The sequence below is a fragment of the Podarcis muralis genome, chromosome 8 (assembly GCF_964188315.1).
Source record: "Podarcis muralis chromosome 8, rPodMur119.hap1.1, whole genome shotgun sequence".
Taxonomy (NCBI): Eukaryota; Metazoa; Chordata; class Lepidosauria; order Squamata; family Lacertidae; genus Podarcis; species Podarcis muralis.
In genome coordinates this window covers 26332649-26356194 of record NC_135662.1, presented here as the reverse complement: position 1 = coordinate 26356194, position 23546 = coordinate 26332649, and positions in this window count along the sequence as shown.

Below are 23546 nucleotides of genomic sequence, written 5' to 3'. Positions count from 1 at the left end.
CTGGGGGAGGGATCTGATTCACCAAAGCCTGACAGGTGGATGTTAAAACCTCTTCTGCTTCCAAACTCCCCTCTCCTGATGCTCAGCTGATAAATGGGAACACAGGAAGCCGCCTTATACAGAGTCAGGCTATTGGTCCATGTAGCTCAATATTGTCTTCACTGACTGGCAGCAGCTGTCCAGGATTTCAGGCAGCAGTCGCTCCTAACCCTACCTGGAGGTGCCAGGGATTGAATCTTGGACCTTCTGCTTCTAAGGTGGATGCTCTACTACTGAGCTATGGCCCCTTTCAGTTCAGCAGCAGGAAAGAAGTCCATTTTCCACTGTGCCCTGAGTCAATTTTCCAGTGTGCAGTATGGGATCCAAGCAAGCAGTTGATGGTGGACAGGTTGATTCTCTTCCTCCATGGACAGCATGCTGCATTTCTGTACAGTGCGCTGAGAAAGAGAACACCTTTCCTAGTGGGCAGGATGAGAGGCAAGCAAGCTGGGGAATCCATTCTTCCTTGGGCATCTGAAGCAGGGCAAGTGAAGTGTGGCACTATGCCATTGTATGTAAAAAAGTAGGATATGTACATGTGAACATATGTGTGTGATGTGGCCCTGCCTACTTTGGGCTTTGGTTCCACCCACACTAAGCTTTAGCTCCAGCCCTGATTTGCAGCCCTTATAGGGGATGCGGGTGGCGCTGTGGGTAAAAGCCTCAGCGCCTAGGGCTTGCCGATCGAAAGGTCGGCGGTTCAAATCCCCGTGGCGGGGTGCGCTCCCGCTGCTCGGTCCCAGCGCCTGCCAACCTAGCAGTTCGAAAGCACCCCCGGGTGCAAGTAGATAAATAGGGACCGCTTACTGGCGGGAAGGTAAACGGCGTTCCGTGTGCTACGCTGGCTCGCCAGATGCAGCTTTGTCACGCTGGCCACGTGACCCGGAAGTGTCTCCGGACAGCGCTGGCCCCCGGCCTCTAGAGTGAGATGGGCGCACAACCCTAGAGTCTGTCAAGACTGGCCCGTACGGGCAGGGGTACCTTTACCTTTATAGGGGGGTAGTAGGTATAATTAATTTTTCTGTGCATGAAGGAAAAAGGAGGACACATGGGCAGTGGCGTAGCAAGGTCAGGTAGTACCCAGTGTGAAAAATTTCTTGCCCCCCCCCCCATGATTTTTGTTGTTGTTGTTGAGCTTTTTTGGGGGGAGCCAGAGTTGTTGAGCTTTCTGGGGGGGAGCCAAAGTTGTTGAGTGGACCATTTTGGCAGAGGGAAGCCTGCGTGCCAAAGCCACACCATCTCTCACAAACGCTGAGTGCCGCACAGCATTTTGTCACCCCCCTCAGAGGTGACACCTGGGGTGGACCGCACCCACCTTGCTCCGCCCCTGCGCAGGGGGCCATTTTGTATCGGGGGTTACATGCATCGCTGCCATTGGGGGATCTCACCCCTGTTATGCACTTACAGTAAAATCCCGTGTATGTCTACTCGGAAATAGACTTAGGTTTAGTGTGCATAGGATTGCAGCCTTTATCACTTTTTGTCAAGGAGCTGACAAGCAAGCCAGGTGAACCACAGGGCAGGCACACACATGGGAGGCACAGAATGCAATTAGCTTTTTATGAACAGAAAGCAACAACACAGTAGAGTCCTTTGGTTCATCTTAAGCCTGCTGAGACATTGCTGAAACTGACTACTAGCTCCTCTTTCTCCTGACCCTCCTTGATCACTCAAACCCCTGTTTCTAGAACGTCTCAGCTCATCCCTTCCTCAGACTGCTCTTCAGTGCCCCACCACCAGGATCCGGGGTCTAAGTTGTTCTCTTCTGTGCCCTCCTCGGGGGGCTCGTGGGCTCCCACCATTCTTCCTCATCCAGCCAGTCCCTGACACTTTTCAACATAGGTTACAAGACACATTTGACAACAATCAGTATACCTAAGTCCTTTACATCCTTCTAAGTGCAGAAACCTTACTTATCTCATCCAATACTCTCAAGCAACAACAGCAATTTTGTCAATTTATGTTGAATCTATGTTGGAATGAGGAAATGGAGGGATAATGGCAGTATTTTTCTCATAGCCTTCCCGCCGTTTGGATTCATTTCATAAATACACAAGCCTGTTTTGAACTATTATTGTCAAGGTTGTGCCATCAAAAGCTTATCTAATAGAGGCATTGCTTTCAAGACCTCAAAGACAGTGGATTCTGCATAATAAAAACCTTACAAATACTCAAGTGATCTGAGCAACTGGAGGATCACTGCAGCATGGCTTCGCGTTGCCTTTGTAGTTTGAACACGGTATAACATTATTTAATTAGCTAAAAAATTTCCTGTCTCTTGAGAGATGGAAACCCAATGAAATGTCAACTGTGCTGTCACTCTCCTTCAGGCTAAACTCATTAGAACAAAGACTAGAGATAAAAATAGTCCAAGACAGAGCATTTTGTTGCAGACCAGAGGGCCACACACCTTATGCCTTGGAAATCCAGATGTGGAGCCAGACAAATAGTGCTTTGGAGGGATTTAATCCCATTTAGTTGCTTTAACTGTTTAGTGTTTTACTTTCATGCAGAATTCTACTGAGCACAATTAAACAACATATAAAACCTTGTTGGTGGTGGCCAACTCGTCAACAAGCACTGGTTAGTGGTAGTTTAGCAGTAGTGGGGAATAATTTCTCATTTCTCACAGTGGAAGAGCGGTATAATACCTTGTTTACCTCCACACTAGAAATGAATCACTCTCGCCTTAGAAGTCAGAGGAGGGGGCTGTATTTATAAAGGGGCTGGGGTAGGGGAAAAAGAGAGAGAATGCTTTCTCTGAATTGCAAGTGATATTTAAAAATGCACGTGCTTATTACGAAGCATAATAAAATCTGGCATTTTCTATTGTCAGATGTTTTATAAAGGCTAAATTTCTTGATTTATTTAAATAGACAGGAAAGAGCAAACTACAAAAAAGTGCTATATACTGAAGGCATGTGAATTACCTCCTTCCCAAGGATAATGCAAATTAGAAGTGTGTAAAGCTTTGTCTGCACCTGGGATCTTTAATGAGGATAAAGAAAAATCAGACAGAAATTCTCCCGGGAACTCAGCGGATCGTTATTTGAATAACCTGCAGTGAATTCTAATCAATGCGACGTGACTTTGAAAATGAATGTGCTCTTTCTACCTGCTGTAGTCAAGCCATAATATTAATCATAACTTCATGGTACAGTAAAGCCTATGACAAATGGTTTTTCAGTGGACTAACGAAAAGACCATTTGCAGCAGAGAAAGTCCATGCTTATAAATCCTATTTTCTCTCTATGAGTGTGTGTGTGTGTGTGTTTGTGTGGGTTGGATGACTGGTTTCAACATGCATTTCATTTAAAGAAACAAAAGATGACTGCGAATGCATTCAAAAAATGTACATGGTTTTCCATCAGAAGTGACATGTATAACCAAATTCCTATTATCCTGCTGAGAGATGCTATTAAGCATTGAATTTTGCCTGTGACCCTGTACTGAGTTTGGAGACAAGGGTTTCCAAGTCTGATCTCATATTGACCCCCTGCAAAGCAGGGTTCATAGAACTTTATTTTCTGCTCCAAGGTGACATTGTCTTACAGCTCTTTCATGGTGGATAGTCTTGTGAATGGTTCAGCATGGAATGATTGCAGGTTTAGTCTTGACCAGGTAACGTCAACAAGTATAAAGGTTAAAAAGGTAAAGGACCCCTGGACAGTTAAGTCCAATCAAGGACGACCATGAGGTTGCGGCACTCACCTCGCTTTCAGGGCGAAGGAGCCAGCGTTTGTCCACAGACAGCTTTCCAGGTCCTGTGGCCAGCATGACTAAACCACTTCTGGCACAATGGAACACCGTGACAGAAGCCATAGCGCATGGAAATGTGGCCTTCCCGCCACAGCAGTACCTATTTATCTACTTGCCCAGGCATGCTTTCGAACTGCTAGGTTGGTAGGAGCTGGGGCAGAGCAACGGGAGCTCACTCCATTGCGGGGATTCGAACTGCCGACCTTCCGATCAGCAAGCCCAGGAGGCTCAGTGGTTTAGACCACAGCGCCACCCATGTCAAGTATATCTTGACCCGCCACAATGGAACCATATGAGACATATGGTATATCTGCCAATGGAACCATATGAGACAGAGGTGCTACCACATTTTGCATAAAGTAAAATTCAAAATGAATTTGGGGGTGAGCTAGACATTTGAGCACAATGATTTCAAAGGTCACATCAGCACCCATTTTATTCAAAAGGCTCCAGTTCTAGACACTATATGCATATATGTTCTGCTTCTTAGTACAAAATCCTGTATGTTTCACATTTGCCCAGACCTGTCAGAAAGTGTTTTTTTGTTTTTCCCTCCTCTTCCAAGACCTTTTCTTTTATTCCTAGAACTCTGCAGCTATTTTATTTAAGGTGTGCCCTATCCTTCATACAAATACATCCTAAGGAATTTTGCAAGTATGTAGTATGGGCCTTGCCCTTTCAGGTACCACCCCAGGACAATGAAAACCCACCCTTTAGCTGTATTTTTTTTAAAAGGCAACATCAGATTCATTCATCCCACCCAGGTATTTTACTGCATAAGGTGCATATGGATTGAAAATTTCTCATCAGGCTCAAATTCATTTATGTTCATGTAGTGGAATATATATTTATTTGGGGCTCTGAGGAGACTGTGTATTAATTGTTAAGTATTAGTCGTTAAGGGTCCTTTAAAGTCCAACTGCACTGTGACAAAGAAGCAAAAGTAGCCATCAACAAAGCAAACTGTCAGCATCACCGACATCCACTCCAACTATAACCACTTCTCATGCTGAGAATGGAGGGTTCATTTTCTCCTCACAAGCCCTCCTTGGGTGTGTTCCATGCTCCCATGTTGAACAATGCAGGAGCAAGGAATGGGACCAGGTCAAATTGCCTTGCCCCTAATGCCACATGTATGTGAACACAGGAGAGGAACATGTAATAGGGCTATTGATACCAGTAGAACCAAGAGGTCTATGAACAGGAGGAAAAGTTGACTGTGTGAATTGCCACCATTGCCAAATATTTCAATGGGCTATTTAAATACCATAGCAATCAATCTATCATCTATCTATCTATCTATCTATCTATCTATCTATCTATCTATCATCTATATCTCTATCTATCTATCATCTATCGAATCTATCATCTATCCCATGTAAGCTGCTCTGGGGGCTTTGCTAGCTGTAGAACATGTTTGTTTGTTTTAAAAAAAACTTAAAATAATAAATCTGGGGTGTGAGCTGCTCATAACTACCACACTTGTGGATACACACACACAGACACAATTTTTATAGGAATGACTGAAGGTACAAGGCAAGATGGGGGTAGCACTTCCCCACACAGAGATATCCCTGCCCAACCATCCGTGATCCCTGAGATAAAATTTCTGAGAAATTTCAAGGAAGACCAAATAATTTTAAGCCTGACATTCCAAAGGAAATTTGGAATGAAGCTTCAAAGGAATACCTAGGCATGCCAGAAGAATTCTGATAAGATTACGACAATTTCCCATGAGATAAGGGATTTATACATCCCTAATTATTTTAACACATGTGTAATTCATTGTCACTTAGCTAACTGAATATGTATGATATGCCACTCTGAAGGATAGAGCCCACACCGTATTGAAGGCTTTTCACACGATTGCATAGCCTTCGTATTTTTCCATGGATATGTTGTTTTCCTATGGGCAGCTGCGACCAAGCTAACACTTACCATAACAGTAATCACCAACTAAAAACTTTTAAAAGTGCCTATTATAGGGAGAAAGTCACTGTATGGTGGATGTACCCATTAACACTCTGGCCGCCATCTTTTATACCACCAGCAGCCTCCTGAGTGTCCTCAAGGCCAGTTCCAGATGGAGTGAATTGCAGTAATCCAGCTGGAAGGCTGTTGGTGCAAAAAAAACACCAGGCATTTGAATGAAACACAATCTCCCAATATCAATATGATTCACAGAGCTCAACGACTTATTTATGTTATATATTTATTTGAAAATGACATCTCACTTGCCCATTGTCAAACCCTTGTATGAAGGAAAGAATTAATCATTTCCTTACAAACATTCTTCTTGACAAGATGCCACAAGGAGTTGCCAAAAAGCATGGAAATGAATCGCCTCGTCTTTAGATCCTGAGAGCATGATATCATGAGCTAGCGAGAAAGAAGTTCTACTCTGGATATTTTCTTTTGTAATGAAGCTTGAAGACGTATTAGAAAGGTAAGCGTCACAAGAAAAAGATTTGCATGTGCATCTGTAAGGATGAGTTAACTATTTAACCACAGGTGAAATCCTATGCACGTCTACTCAGAAGCAAGCTCCTTTGAGTTCAATGGTGCTTACTCCCAAGAAAGTGGATATAAATAATATTTAAACATAAATAAGGTGGCAACCCCCCCTCCACTAGCCTGGCAGTGGGAATGGATGAATCTGCCAATGATAGTTTGTCTGAGTCTCCTTTCCCCCCCAATCTTAATTTCAGTCCTTCACATTTTGGCATCAGTTTGCAAAGTTTCTTTTTTAAAAAAATCCTCATGAAGAATTCATCAGCATTCTAACATGCACATCTCCTAATACATCCATTTCTGTATGCATTATGGCCTTATATATGTATTTTGCAAACAATTTCCCCCTAATACAATGGATTTCTGTAGGGTGTATTTTTAGTACGATAAAGCGTTTTTACTAATACAGTGGTACCTCTACTTATGAACGCGATCCTTTTTTGGGTTCTGTTCATACCCCGAAAAGTCCGCAAGTAAAGCACTGCTACTGCACATGCGCGAAGCGAGATAGAGCACTTCTGCGCATGTGCGAAGCACGCGGATCACGTCTGTGCATGATCACACGGCGAAACCCGGACGTATACACTTCTGGGGTTGCCGTGTTCACAACCCGAAAATCCGCAACATGAAGTGAACGCAACCAGAGGTATGACTGTACAGCACACACTTCATAATATATATCTTTGTGTACATTATCTGGTTGGAGAACTACCTTGCAACATTCAAGTAAGGGTGAACTTCATAGGATGGCTGTGTTTCAGTTTTGCTTGGGGAAGTGCAAATCACAGTAGGTTCAGTGCTTTTTTGTTGGGAGGACGCAGGGGGACACATACCCCTAAACATTTCGTGAATCTAAGTTGGGCATCATTGAGGGGCAGTATTTCAATATGAGTAGGAAAATGAGAGTACCCCAAAAAAAATTTTTAGAAAAAAGTGCTGCGTATTCAACTCCCCCCTCCAGAATCCTGGGAACTGCAGTTCTGCTAAGGGTGTTGAGAGTTGTAAGGAGACCCAACCCCCATTCCCCTCAGAGAGCTACAGTTCCCAGAGTCCCCTGAGAGGAGGGACCTCCTATGCCAGCAGTATGTACCCCCAGCTTCCTCCCTCCAGTGGCAGAGGAAGCGTGTGCAGGCACCCTGGCTGTCACCACTGAGGGGGGTGAAAAAATGTCAAAAATATAAGTTTAAAAAATAAAAAAAATGGGCTCACGAAACTTTTTAGTTCAGTCAACAAATGTAACGAAACACGGCTGGCACTGGGTGCCACACCATGGGGGCTGGCACTTACCACGAGGCCTGCAGCGTGCCTGAGCCACGTGTCTCTCCTGGAAGTGATGTGGTGACTTGGGCACTTGCGTCTGGCCTCTGCCTCTCCCTTAGCCGCCCTACAGCTGAAGGGGAGGCAGCAGAGAGGCTCCACGCAGCGTGCCCCGCCCCCATGGGTGGCTCTCTCCACCCCCGTGGGCAGCTCGCCCCACCCCCGGCTGCAGAATGCACACACCGCACCCGGCACCCAAGCGGCTAGCTACACTGCTGCCTCCCTCTCTCATCTGTTGCAGTTTGAAGAAGGAAAGGCCCTTGAGATCAACCGAGGAGGCTTTTTTTGACTAAGAAAAAGAGATATATGACTTTCCACAGGACCTTCTTGGGAATGCCACACTGGTTATGGAACATGCTCCCCTCTGTGCTTTGGCTGCCTCATCCTCTTTCTATCTCTCTGCACCAGCCTGCTTTGCACAGGGCAACCTGGCAGTGAGATCTGTAATTGCTATTGGTGACTATGATATGTAATTGTATTTTATTTCTCGTCTCTGTCAGTATTGTATTTTATATTGTTGTGACCTAGCCCCAAAACAGTTGTGATGTGGAACAGGACATACACTTCATTAAAAAATTAATCAAATAAAAATAGCCCTTCTGCTCTCTCAGATGGGCACAACTGAGCTCCCATCCACCTACGAGGGTGCTCTGATTCCTTGATGGAAAGTGACTTCTGTTGATTTCAGTGGAACTTACTTCTGGGTGAACTTGGAGGAGAACTGAGATGGGGGTCAGGGAGAAAAGCAATAGCTTAGTGGGTAGATCTTATATTCCACCCCTGGCATCTCCAGGTAAGGCTGGAAAAGATGGTCATCTGAAAGTCTAGTTGAGCTGTCTGGGCTCTGAAAAAGAACTACTTTCCAGTGAGGTGAAATGGGATATTTCAGTTTTCTAAGCCCCTCTGCTTGGGGCCTAGGTACCGGCAGAATGGCACGTGGAAGTCTATTACTCTTGTCCTTTGTTGTAAATATTCTCAGTGCTTCCCCTCGCTAACATTGACTGGCAATAGGGAGGTCTCAAGAGACTTCTCAGCATGCCTGCTCACTGCCGCCACCACCACCCGCCTTATTTGGGGTTAATTTAATCAAGGTGTTTCCGTTGCCCCCCCCCCCATTCTAAAGGATAATTAGATTTTTACAACTGTATACAATGGTAAAATGTTCAACCCATTTCTTCACACAAGAAATCTGGAAGGTGCCCAAGGTTCTTCTTTCAAGTAACATCATCATAATATTCTAATGTCTTTGAGATTTAACATTTCTGATTTTCTCCTCTGCACCTTTTATTGTTCCTATTTACAGTACACCTGAAACACATTGTGGAATTGGCTTGGTGCCCAGATTTTCCATTTAGGAACAGTTTGATGATTTCACTTTTTCTTCCTCTTGTCTTTTTTTCTCTTTTAACAGCAGGTGCTCTGCATTGTAAACAATGGCAGTTGCCGTAATATTATTAGCTTTTGCATTTTTATTACCCTTTTGCCTCCCTACATATTTTAAACTTCATAGCTCGGGGTTTTTAATTTTTTTTAATTTTTATTTTTTGTAACTGGCATCGGCTCAGAAAGCTTTATTTCATATGGAAGAAGAAGAAGAAGAATGCTGGTGAATGTCGTGCTTTGTTGTCATTTATAATTAGAAAGCAGAAGATGAAGAGAATGATTAAAAAAACCTACCAACCCTAATAAGGTAAAGGTACCCCTGCCCGTACGGGCCAGTCTTGCCAGACTCTAGGGTTGTGCGCTCATCTCACTCTATAGGCCGGGAGCCAGCGCTGTCCGCAGACACTTCCGGGTCACGTGGCCAGCGTGACATCGCTGCTCTGGCAAGCCAGCGCAGCACACGGAACACCGTTTACGTTCCCGCTGGTAAGCGGTCCCTATTTATCTACTTGCACCTGAAGGTGCTTTCAAACTGCTAGGCTGGCAGGCGCTGGGACCGAGCGACGGGAGCGCACCCCACCGCAGGGATTCGAACCGCCGACCTTTCGATCGGCAAGTCCTAGGCACTGAGGCTTTTACCCACAGCGCCACCCGTGTCCCTGCCAACCCTAATATTTGCCCATTATATTATGCTATCCTGCTTTGTTGTATCTGAACCTTTCCCACTTAAAGCATCTATATTTTTTAATGATCCTAACCATTTTGCTATTAAAAATTGGCAAAACATTTACCTATATTCCTTAGAGTAAGTTTCCCAGTTTATTTAAAAATGCTTTTCAGTTGAATGAATAATGAAATTGGGCTAAAAGAACTGTTATAAAAAAATGCAATCTACTTATAGTTAGATCTCAAAATAGAAAATGCATGGACTCGGATTCCCACTACGGCCGACTCCCCACCATTAGAAACAAATAATGCAGATTTAAAAACAAGCTTCCAAAAAACCAGGAATGTAAATCAATAGTCTTTCAAACATTTAGATGTGGATTTTGCCGTTACAAACATATTAAAAACAAAACAAAACAGTAAAGATCCCCTTTAGATGTGTCAGCCTATATCAAGTGGAATAATATGAATGCAAGGGTCTATTTTGGTTAATGAAGATTTCATCAAAGGAGAGAGAAGGGTGGGGGGAAACCAAGCTATTTTCATGTTTATACAGCTACAATCTCTTTTGCTAAACTGCATTTTCTGCTACATTTTTTCCAGATCAGTTCATTAAGTCAAAGCCCAACAGAGAACAGATGCCATATAAGAGCAATAAAGGGAAAGAGGAAAAAAAAAATTAAAATCCTTTGTTCTCCCTGCACTACGTCCGTAAATCTATTAGCATTATTTTCCTTTCTTCTCTTTTTTTGCATCCCAAGCCAGATCTCAAGTTCTCTGAAGCAATCCTTAATCAAGCTCCCCAAAGGCCTACGACTGCATGCAGCAATTTCTCCCCTGCTCTCAGCACAGATGTTTCGAGCACATTCCATTACACCTACATGCCATTACAGCTAATGGCTTATTCTGATGAAGGAAGCTGCTTTCTGCTCAGTGCAGCAAAGGGGAAAATAGCCTCCTGTACAGTTTGTAGATTGCAACAATGAAATGTGGGGGCAGGTGGTACAACAGAACTCTCTAATGTTAATTACATACTGTATTACCCCCAAATTTGGCTGGTCATTAATTATGCTAATTTACCTTCCTGAAAATTAGCACCATCCATGTGAGCATTTTTTGAGCAGCTTATAACAAAATGAACTGTGTCACAAGGCTTTGTAAACCTAAACCTTTTGAACTGTCCAAATGACTCTCCTATCCAGAAAGCGGAATGCCTTGAGTCAACAAATGCCTAGAAGAGATCTGAAGATGTAAATTCCAGAGATTCCATTGAGATATGACCTTGAACTAGCCTGTGTGCCTCAGTTTCTCCTGTATGTGGGGCTACGTCAAAGCTAACCTAATAAAGATTTCACAAAAATCAGTTCAGATTATGTAGCAGTAATTCTGCGTTTTATGGAGAAAACTTGCAGAATTTCTCTCAGCATCCACATGTTATCCAGCTATTGTGCTATTTTGGTTAATGTAATAGTGCACTGGTTGGATATATGCGTTGCATGTAGAATTTCCAATGTTCAAGCCCTAGAATTTGAGCTGGGTAAGACTCTGAAATCCCGGAGACGATCTGCTGCCAGACATTGTAGGCAACACTGAGCTAAACAGACAAATGCATGTTTTTAAAAGGTGAAGTTGCCCAGAAGTTGAAATATGTGATTTTAACACATTTTCTACACTTCTGCAAATTTGCAGTATAAATACTACTCTGCCTGTAGAAATTTTTTTAGGACTGTAGTGGACTTGGTCCAAGCAGTGATTGAGAATCAAATGGTTTCATGCCTCCGGAATTCCAGTTTGATTTGGAGAATTTCTATAATTAATCTCTGAATTGCAGCATTCACAGTTTAACCCAGGTGTCCCTTCCTTCACTTCATTTCCATTTTTCACCATCAATGGGTTGATGTTTATGAACGCATTGATAATACGCTGCAAAACAGTAATCTTGATGGGGTTGTTGTGACTGGAAGAAGAAAATAAGAATCAAGACACAGAGAATGTGCCACATTTACAGATTTCTTGGGGGCAAATGAACAATGTGTAATACTAGTATAAGTTAAGAGCTTTGGTTGAGTCATAGGCCCTGCCCAGGGCAAGGGATATGACTGGCTCTTGACCTGGGGCACACTGTTAAGGTGAGTAGGGAGGGCTTCCTAACTCCACCCCTTCCTGGGGCTCCACAATTCTGGACAGGTTAGGCAAGTTAGCCTTAAGGATGCCCCCAAACAAAGCTAAGGGCCCCACAGCCCAAATAGCTGGCTTCTGGAAACACCCATCATCCTCAAAGGTGTCTATGGGTGCTAACCAGCTTTCATAATTCCCATTTAAATTTCACACACCTTAGGAAGATCCTACCAGAGAAGAATGAATGGCAAACCAAGATGATGGACTATGCTGAGATGGCAAAGCTGACTGGAAAACTCAGAAACCAAGAGGATAAAATCTTTATAAATGAATGGGGAAATTTTATAAGTTACCTAAGAGACCACTGTAAGCAGATGAAAACAAGAGCAGGATTTTGACTCACTTGTGGTGTAAAAATTATTATGGATAATATGGTTTGATATAAAAACTGGAATATGGATGAATATGCAGTTCTAGATGTTTAAAATGGGACCCCACAGAGGGGAAGGGGGGGAAGTCTCTTTATACAGATTTGTTTTTTACCGTTTGTGTTCATTTATATTTTGTATTCATAAAACCAATAAAAATTTATTTCACAATAAATAAATAGATTTCACACACCTTACTATCCAAGTTAACTTCTTTAAACTGTGTTGATTTGTATTTGCAATTTTTATTTTGTAACTAGTTTAAGAAATTTTGCAGCAAAACTTTTGGGAACTCTTTCTTGTGGTGTCAAGCTTATTCGATTCTACTCTTGATGATCTCAAAACCTGGCCACTCATGACAACAGAGTGTGAAGTGCCCCAGCATAATAAGATGGGGCGGGACTTCAACATGAACACAGATACATCCTTGGCTAGCTCAGGAAGGGAGACTTTAGAGTGGAATCTGTATTTTGTCCCAGCTACCCATCCATGCTTAGCAGTAGTAGGGACATGATATGATGTGAGGATATGGGGCAAACATTGTGTGGCTGGTTACAAAGATGAAGAACTAGTGATGCCATAAAAGCTTGTAACCATCTGGTGCAAAATATGAATCTAGATTGCTTTTAAAAGCTGTATGTATAACGAGCCCTGACTCTAATGTACTAAAAATGTAATACATTCGTAATTCAAACAAGTTTCAGTGCAAGTTAATTTGGCTTTTTGCACTTACACAGTTCATGTGGGTAGCCTAACTAATGTGGCAAAGTTGAGTGGTGTCCGCCATCTTTGTAGCTGCTCAGATGTTTCTTTAGTTACTCCATGTGTGTCTCATCAGTTTGTAAATGTCACTACTAGACCGTGAGGTGAGCTGGGACTCAGAGGCAATGGACGAAGCCACTGCTTAGGACCATAGGGTAAGGCAGGACCAAGAAGCAACCCCAAAGTCAGGACAACTAAAGGATATATATGTGTTCAATGGGACTTGGTCTCTAAAAGGTAAAGGTACCCCTGCCCATACGGGCCAGTCTTGACAGACTCTAGGGTTGTGCGCCCATCTCACTCAAGAGGCCGGGGGCCAGCGCTGTCCAGAGACACTTCCAGGTCACGTGGCCAGCGTGACAAAGCTGCATCTGGCAAGCCAGCGCAGCACACGGAAACGCCATTTACCTTCCCGCCAGTAAGCGGTCCCTATTTATCTACTTGCACCCGAAGGTGCTTTCGAACTGCTAGGTTGGCAGGCGCTGGGACCGAGCAGCGGGAGCGCACCCCGCAGCGGGGATTTGAACCGCCGACCTTTCGATCGGCAAGCCCTAGGCGCTGAGGCTTTTTACCCACAGCGCCACCCGCGTCCCTAAAGGATATAGCAACTAAAGGATATAGCAACATGCTATTGCCCATTGCTTGTTTCATGAGCAAGGCACAACTGGAGCAGGAAGTCCTCTTGTTGTATTTCCTGTACAGGAGGATTCAATAGCCTGCCTGCCTAGCCAGGTGTTTCAACTTGAGGTTCCGCTGTTCACCATATGGGGCAGCAGCACATGAACAAAGCCCATGACGCTAGCCAATCAGGGAACAATTGCACTAAACACACTGGATTCCCAAGGCGCACTTTAGCAATGCACTAAAATTTGACCATGATTAGACAGCTTGGAATTTGGAGAGCTCTTTCCCCCTCCTGAGTTTTTGTTCAGCTGCGCTCATAAATCATGCCTGTTTACTAATCATAATGGAGTCATTTCACCCATCAGTAGCAAGGGGAGAACTTGACACGGGGCCGCCATTTTTGATGACAGCCTTGTGTTCCTCATAATGCCGAGCTGCACCCTTCTCAGCTCTTTTCCACATCCCTGCAATCATGGAAATGGCTATTTGAGTATATGGCCATATGGAGACAATAAGAGCCGCATGTTTGTGTGAACCAGCCCACACAGAGAGCTGCTAGAAAAATGGATGAAAATATCTTGGTCTGTACGTTGTATTTCATCACAACATTCTTTTTCTATTACTGTATTTCCTGAAGAGGAAAAGAAAACTTTAGAGGGGGGGAAATGTATAAAGTTTAATAGAGAGAGAAAAATAACCCTGAAAGTTTCAAGAAGAGATTATCTCAAGCTATTCAAAATTGGATCAACAATCTTTCCCAGCAATGATCCTTTGTATTTCTTTAGTTGTATTCCTTTTACAGGAGACCTTTAGAAATGAGTCTGTCAGTAGCTTCTTGTGCACTTGCATATAATTGATCATTTAATTAGTTCTCTATTAAAATTAATGTATTTTTTCCTTCTCACAAAAGGAAAAAGGTTTCACCATATTGAGTGTTGCTATGAGAGAGTACGAGATTTGAAACAGATTAGGTTCAAATTTTCTTCTGGGAAGCTCATATTTCTTTTTGCCCCTTTCAAAAAAATAAAAAAGAGAGAGAGTTTCAGCATGGAAAACAGAAAAATACCATTTTTCTATATTGTAAGAGAATACTCTTCCATTCCTTCCTCAAGGCTGCTGTTTGCTTCTATCTATCTCCAAGAAGCCATCATCATATTAACATAGATGGCAATCTGGCAAGGAGGTGCTGATCAAAGATAAATTTCACACTCACACTTCGCATTTTCTAATTACACCATCTGTGTCAAACTCTTCTGTGGCAGCTCTGCCCAATCTGTCAAATGCTACGTGCCTATGGGATTGAAGAAGAGCTGAGAAAAATTGCCTCCATCTCCCCTCATCAGTCAATCCATCAACCCTATTGGAGCTGGGTTGGATATATTAGTCTTACTGGGACTGGAATGAAGATTCCAGACCATGTATAAGACAAGGGGTTTAGCCGAGAGAATGAGAGACTTGAGATTTACAGTGTACATCATATGTAGAAGACCTGTCCCAGCTTGTTTCAAAGAAAACTGTTCATGTGATTCCAGATTGCAAAAGAAAGGGGAATGTTGGGGGTGTTCTTTCAGACAAATGAACTACAAAGCACTTTGAATGGGAGCTGATGAAAAGAGTCCAACAAAATAATATTATTTAAAAGTAAGTATGAGGATTGTGGTTCCATGAAGACAGTCAAGTATATAGTAATTACCTGTGATTGCTCAAGTAATTCCCATTGATTTTAGTTTGCCGTAACTGTGCTGGATCATGGCCTTTGACACTACAGTGGTAAAGCGATTAAAGATTTTTAGTTGATTAATCATCTGGCTTTTAATTGATGAATCAATTGAACGGCCATACTTTCACAAACTACTAAACCATGGGGGCATTTCAGAGGCGTATTGACGGGAGGTAATCAAATTTTGAAATCTGAAAAACAATATTGCAATGTTATGAGGAGGAAAGCTATCGTGAACATTTCTGTCAGTATACAGCATATTGTACTTAACACACCAGAGGCATAACAGTTCCGAAAATGAACAAGTCTGAATTCTCTGAATTACCCAATTCCCAGATTTTTATCTCTTAAAAAAGAAAGAAGCATTATCCTGCTTCTCAGCTGCTTCCCAAGTGCATAGACAAGTAGAAACATACGTGCTGGCTTGGGAGAAAGTTGTGAGGTGCTGCTGTAAAGGGGGAATCCCTTTGCTTTCTAAAGCATATGACTGGACTTGAAGAGGGGAATTCTGAGTTCCAAACCCCCCCCCCCCCTCAATGGAAGCCCATGGCAGCATATATTTAGCTGGTCTCTGGATGTGCCAGACAGCCGATGTTACTGCCCTCTGCGATGCCAAAGTTCATGTTTGGCATGAGGTGAAGAAGGCATGGAGAAAGTAGAACGGGGGTTGAGACCTGGAGATCAAATGAGGCCTCTCTGTCTTTGCCCTCAGGATATTCTCCAGGAACCGCACTCCCTTTCCCTAGGCCATATCCCTCACTGGCTCTGCTTCAAACTCTCCTTGAGGGCTTTTGTTGTTGTTTTTTGCCTGACTGGACTGTGTCTTTAAACTCTGATAATGCTTCTTGCTTGCCTGGAAGGGCGTGTGAAGAAGAAGAAGAGTTTGGATTTGATATCCTGCTTTATCACTACCCGAAGGAGTCTCAAAGCAGCTAACAGTCTTCCTTTCCCTTCTTCCCCCACAACAAGCACTCTGTAAGGTGAGTGGGGCTGAGAGACTTCAGAGAAGTGTGACTAGCCCAAGGTCACCCAGCAGCTGCGTGTGGAGGAGCAGGGAAGCGAACCCGGTTCACCAGATTACGAGTCTACCACTCTTAACCACTACACCACACTGGTGTGAGAGTGTATGGAAGCTAGACTACTACACAAAGGTAAAATTTATGTTTGTTGCTCTACCCACTTTTGCCTCTGGACCTCCCCATCACGGGCACCTGGCCAAGGTTGTCAAGAAGAGGAAGCGGTCCTTAGACTGAGAAAGGTTCCTGAGCCCTGACGTATAAGAACTAGGAGAAACTCAGAAGAGGAGATGTGGATGAAGCTGGCAAGAAGGCCTCTGAGGGTGTGCCTTCATCTTCTGTCAGTCCAACCAGTTTTTTTGTACAAGATTCAACACTTCAGAGATAACATTGCGAGGCTTAACTTGGTATGTGTGTCATACATAAGCAAATGTCATTGTTTAAAACTTGGGGTCATACATCAGAAATGCTATAAAATATAATTATCAAAACAAATTTATTGAGAAATGGGTATTGTACATTCAGCTTTGGAGTGATAAAGTAACAGATGAAATACCTCCTTATAACTTATTTACACTAATCTAATTATCTATATGCTACTGTCCTTTCTGATCTTTCTCTCCTTGGAAACTTTATAATACTCATTTTTAAAATTCTTTTTAATTGACATTATTGTATCATAATACGTAAAATTTACAAATGTAAATTTTAAAAACCTTGGTGTCATTCAAAGGTTAGGGTTCTGGCCAAGCCATACTCCTGCTGATGGTCTACAATGAGCTCAAAATATTCATAGGAGTGTATTCTGGTTCAGTTGCAAAATAATTTTGGTAAATAGATATTCAAGTATTCATGAAGTGGGAGTGGAGGAATAGACAAATATTTGACAACTCCACAGCATTTCAGTGCTAAATCATTTAGTAAACAAAAGATCAGGCAAAAATTGCACAACGCTGCTCAGGGCTGTATTAGCAGAGAAAAGCCTTCGTGTTGTAAACGGAGGCATTTACTGGCCATGTTTGCCTGGCTATTTGAACTTTTATGTTTTGTCTTTGGAGAAATAATTCAAAACTGCCTCAAGGAGAAAGGAACCAGATTTTTTTTATTATTATTATTCCAATAGCTTGTGTCTGATTAACCAACTTCAACACTCTAAGCTGCAATGCATATTTAAAGTCATGCAAACATAAATACCGTTACCAAATAAGGACCAAAACGAATGCACTTGGATCTAACAATGCAATAATCTTATAAAAGTAGTTACTTAAAAAACAACAACACCAATGCCACACCTCTAAACTGAGGTGATTTGAAATGGAGACCAATCGAGATACAATAACCATGGTGCAAGCTGTACAAACTCACTTTTCAAAGTATGACTGCAGTTTAAACAAAGACAGATGCTGCGTTAGAATATGTATGACTGCAAGCCAGTCAGCATATTTATTCACTACGGTTGCATAAACAAATACCTACTTAGGAGTGTTGGGTTCAGCCGAGAATCAAACAACTTAGGAAAAAACAGAATTAACACTTTGCAATCAGGTTTCTAATGGAACGATGGAGCTAGTGATAATGAACCTCTTCAATCAACACTAAATACTCAGAATCCAGAACTAAGCCTAAAAATCCACACACTAGACTTTAAAAGATATTTGCAAAGAATTAATTTAATTCAGAATGTGCTTACTGTGTGTGCCCCCCCTCCAGGCTACAATCCTATGCACACTTATTTGGAAACAAACCCATTTAATACAGTGCATATGACTGGGCTACAGCTGCCACAATATTAAATGTAGATTTATACAAGAAATAGTATTTGCATTCTGCAGTGAATCAGCACATCCGTTCCTCGAAAGCCGTGATACCGCTACACCTTACTGATCCACAAATCTATAAACAGGAAAAATGAATAAAATTCCATATACTTCTCTCACAAGTAGAGATGAGTAAATCTGAATTTTGCTTTGCCTCAGTTTCTCATATTAAGTTTACTTCTCCACATTTACAAATTGGTTTGCTATTATCTATCTATCATCTATCTATCTATATCTATCTATCATCTATCTATCTATCATCTATCTATCTATCTATCTATCTATCATCTATCTATCTATCTATCTATCTATCTATCCATCTATCTATCATCTATATCTATCATCTATCTATCTATCTATCTATCTATCTATCATCTATCTATCTATCTATCATCTATCTATCATCTATCTATCTATCTATCTATCTATCTATCTATCTATCATCTATCATCTATCATCTATCATCTATCATCTATCATCTATCATCTATCTATCTATCTATCATCTATCTATCTATCTATCATCTATCTATTTATCTATCTATCATCTATCTATCTATCTATCTATCTATCTATCTATCTATCATCTATCTATCATCTATCATCTATCTCTATCTATCTATCTATCTATCTATCATCTATCTATCTATCTATCATCTATCTATCTATCTATCTATCTATCTATCTATCTATCTATCATCTATCTATCTATCTATCTATCTATCTATCATCTATCTACCTATCTACATATGTGTATGTAATTTCATCCAGTGTACACATTTTTGCAAAGCAGTCGTCCCCCCATGGCAATATATTTTTAAATGTTAGTTTCACTAATATATCTATTCTATGCACACTTCACACTAGTATATGTGTTTTTGTGCACTTGATTTGGCTGGATAACTGCATTGCAAAATTCAGAGAAGTGTGAATTTCAGAGGAATGGCTGTGTTTCAGTTTGCGCATGGTTTTGGAAAATGTGGATCACATGATTCACCTTCCAATGCAAACACCATTTAATTATGCCCCACCCCCATTACCTACTAGAAGTCTATCAAAGTTTTTTTAAAACTTACATGTGTGGAAATGCATTGGATCTGCTAGAATGCATCTCCCTAGTTGGATCAATTAAAGTTCAGCTGAATGTTGCATTTAACAAATAGCCATAATAATATAATAGCATATGGCAGAATTTCCATTGGCAAGGCAGAATTGCATCACTATACAATAGCATTTGCCTCCATAAAATGTTTGCTAAGAAAGCCATTTCATTGAAAAACGGACCAGCACTGAATTTTCCTGTTTTCGAACAAGGAGAAAGCAATTCAGAGCTAATCTCTCAATAGAGTGAGCAATCCAATCGCTGGCAATCTAGAATTTCTACTTTGCTCACCACAAATTCAGTCTTTCATGAAGAAGAATCTACAAATGACCAACTCCAAGATTTTGATTGTCTGGAACGATAGCAAGATGAAGGTGCTTGCCAATGACTGTGGATTTAAATCCCAATGCTTTCTAGACTACACACAGTTTTGAAATGCAATACCAGAGCGATAATCTTGAGGCACACACAATGCCATGTTGTAGCATAACCTTGAGTCAAGCTACCATGTACCCACCACTCCCAACAGTATGGCTGATCAGTCCTGAACCCCAACCCCTCTGTATGTGGCTATAGCTCCACCTCTGAGAGATTATTTATGCAGCTTCACCCCAGTAAGTGTGCTGCTCTTTTTCTCATGAAGCAGGAAAACAGTCGCTTGCTGCCAATTATGGTAGGCACAATTGTGCTAGTGATTCAGTAGAAGGGAGCTCTTTATTCCTCTCTTATGCCTGCCATAGGACATTCCACTATTGAAGAAATAGAAAACACGATTTCCGAAAATACACACGATTGGCGTCATAGATGCCATTTCTGGGATTGCACTTGACTGCGCAGAGGAGCATGAAATAGGAGCATGGGAAGCTTCCCAAGTAGATGGATGCATGCTTTGGCCCACTGAGGATGCTACTCAAGAGATGAATGAAAAGCACTTGCAGCAGGCTGCCAGTTTGATCAGAGAAAGAGAGGCGGAAGGGGACATTCTTAATTCTTTTCCCTATGGATGTTTTTCTACTAAAAATTGCCCCCAGCTGATATTCAACCCGCAATGGGAGAAAATATAAGCACCCATAACATTTACCTCCAAAGGGTAATAACATGGGGGGGGGCAGGGCTTGTGGTTTTCAACGAGAGAATACCCCGACAAGAAAGGTTTAAGCAGCCCTGATATGCCAGCAACGATAAAACATGTTTCTTATGCAATAGTGTGTACAGCCTTTAGACTCACATTATGATTCTAAATAAAAATAGATGCAGCTTATATTCTCAAGCAATGTTAAATTCTCCTTTCTCCATCTGGGTTGATGTATATTTTCCTTCATTTTAGAAATGGCTGTGTCATATTACTGGCATGCCCACCAGTGCAGATATTATTTATAGATCATGACCATGATCATCATCATCATCATGATTATTAAATGTATTACTGACCTTCACTAGAAGGTCTTAGGGCGGATTGCAGCAATTTAAATTTCAGAATTTACCTATTTATTTATTTATTTATTTATTTATTTATTTAATTAATTATTGATTGATTGCATGTATATGCCACATTATCCTCTAAGGAGCTCAAGGTGGTGGACATGGTTTTCCGCTCTCCTAATATTCACAACAACCCTGTGAGGCAGGTTAGGTTAAGAGGCAGTGAGTGGCAGAAGGTGACCAAGTGAGCTGAGTGGGGTTTTGTCTCCCAGGTCCTAGTCCAGCACACTGGCTCTCAACTAAACAGACACAGTCAAACACACACCACCACTGGTTGTGGTGGGAGGTAAGGGCATCAGCATGGAGGAATATGCAGCACCTGCCCATCCTGCTGAGCTTGGCCAGCCCTGAAGATCAACATCACCTGCCAGCAATAACTGCCAGAGGAGCCACTGGACTTCATGTCACGAACAAACCAATGCATTGGGAGAAGAATGGAGGCTCAGTGGTAGTGCAAATCCTTTGCATGCAGGAGATGCTAGTTAAACATTAGTTCCTCCTCAGAACTAATTCAGGACCTGATGGAGCATGAAGTCTTTGGTGTGACTCAGGTTGGGTTGACCTAATTGGGGACCCCCAGATCAAGGCCACAGGGAGGATTGGAGCGGGGATTGTACACACAGCCTTAGTACATGCAGAGAGATATGCAGTAAATTGCTGGTGAATTTTCATGAATATTGTTTTGATCTGGACTCAGAAACTGAGCAACCAAGACAAACCCAAATTGATAGATTTGCCCACCACTAGCTACAGATGTAGACTTCCTTAAGGCTGCCTAATGAATCTTCAGAATGTCCTCAATTATGTCCATCTTCTGGTTCACACAGCACATTTTCAATGTTCCCCAGTGACCTCCCGGTATGCATTTATATCGGCAAGAATAAATTTCCGCCTAGGTGTAGCACTTTTACGTTGGGGAATGCAAAACCGTTCATTGTAAATGCATTTAAAATGAAGAAGAAATGTCAAACAGCCCAAAGATAATGTTGATACACTGATAATACAATTTGAAGACCAAGAAGGGCAGCCTGTGTTATTCCTGTAATTTTCTTTCAGTAAGATTTTTTTATTAAGGCTATTTATCCTAAACACAAAGGGACGCGGGTTATTAATATTGCATGGAGAGCTATGCTATTCATGCATTATTTCCCACTGTAACTGGGAGTTTGATGCTAAAGACAGAGCAGGAATTTTAAATAGCATATTCCAGATGTCTTCTCAGTAGACCTTTACTACCCAAAGATGCATTATGCATTTAGAGTTTACTACCTGGAGAGAAATGAATTAATATGGGGACTGCACATGTCCAGACTCTCTGTCAAACTCAGCTGAGGAAAATCGCTTCACATCACAGCTGGTCCAGAATCCATCACATGTTTACATTTTTGGCAGGATGTCACCATAGGCATTGTAAATCGTCTGTGTGCACTCTGCAATTATATTGTCTGTGGATTTACGCACCTGTGTTGCACGTTTCATTTCAGTCCTTGGCCAGTTTTTTTTTTTTTTTAGTTTTTTTGGGGATTACATCTCACGGTTATAGGAATACAATTCAGATTACCATGACAGCATGAAAACAGGGGTTGCAGTCCTAAGAGAATGTGCATTTGAGCCCATTGTGTTTCCTCATAAATCCATTCTGTTGGGTTTAGTGTAGGGGTGGGAGAATCTGTCAAGTTTGATTTCTCGCAATTTCTCATTTTTCTAATCTTAAACTCAGTTCACCACTTTCCCACATCAGTTAGTGATTTTTTTTAATTGAAAAAAAGTCCTCATGAAAATTCATCAGCATCTTAGTATGAATTTCTCTAAATACATTTTTGTATGCAGTTTCCCGCATTATACACATTTTTGCAGTTTCCCCATATATAATGCATTTATATGCTCACTTTATATGCATTTTTCTCAAATATAATTTTATTGAGTTTTCCTAAATTTCTCAAATAAGCTTCAACTTTGTTTCATAGATTGGGTGGGGTAAATGATGTAATAAATAAATACACATATTTTAAAAGGGGGAGATTGTATGGGGAGAGTATAACCACAGCAGCTCACAAGACCCCTTATTGCCCCCCATAATGACCACAGCTGATGATCATTTGAACCTGTGAAAGGGACACCTACGCACATATAAAGCTTCCATAAGGAACCCTGATCATTCAGGATTCCTTTCACACATTCAACTGGATGCACAAGAGTTTGAAGAAAGGATGAAATGAGCATACCATCAGGTGAGTGGCTACCCAGCACAGCCCCACGTCCCCCTTGCTTGTTCACTGAATTTGGGAGGAATTCACAGAATCATTCAGTTGGAAAGCACCTCCAATGACTTCTAATCCAACCCCCTGCAGATGCAGGAAATTTTCTGCTACAGCATCCCTGATAGGAGGCTATCCAACCAACTGAAGACGGTGATCATTCTAGAGCAGTGTTTCTCAACTTTGGGTCCCCAGATGTTGTTGGACTACAACTCCCATCATCCCTGAGCTCTCGCCTTGCTAGTTAGGGATGATGGGAGTTGTAGGCCAAAATCAACTGGGGACCCAAGGTTGAGAAAGGCTTTTCTGGAGGATTAGGCAAGCAATAAGTGTGCCGCTTGATGCCCCACTAAGTTCAAAAGAGCTAACTTCCAAATAAAGCTTTCATCAAAAAGAAAACACATCACTAGTGTAAATCACAAAACTGGGAGTCCTCAGCTGCTGTAAATAGGTGTTACACCATCAGGCCACCAGCAATATCTTAGATATTGTTTTACGGTATAACTCTTGAACAATGACATTACAGCAGCAGTTCCTTGCCAACT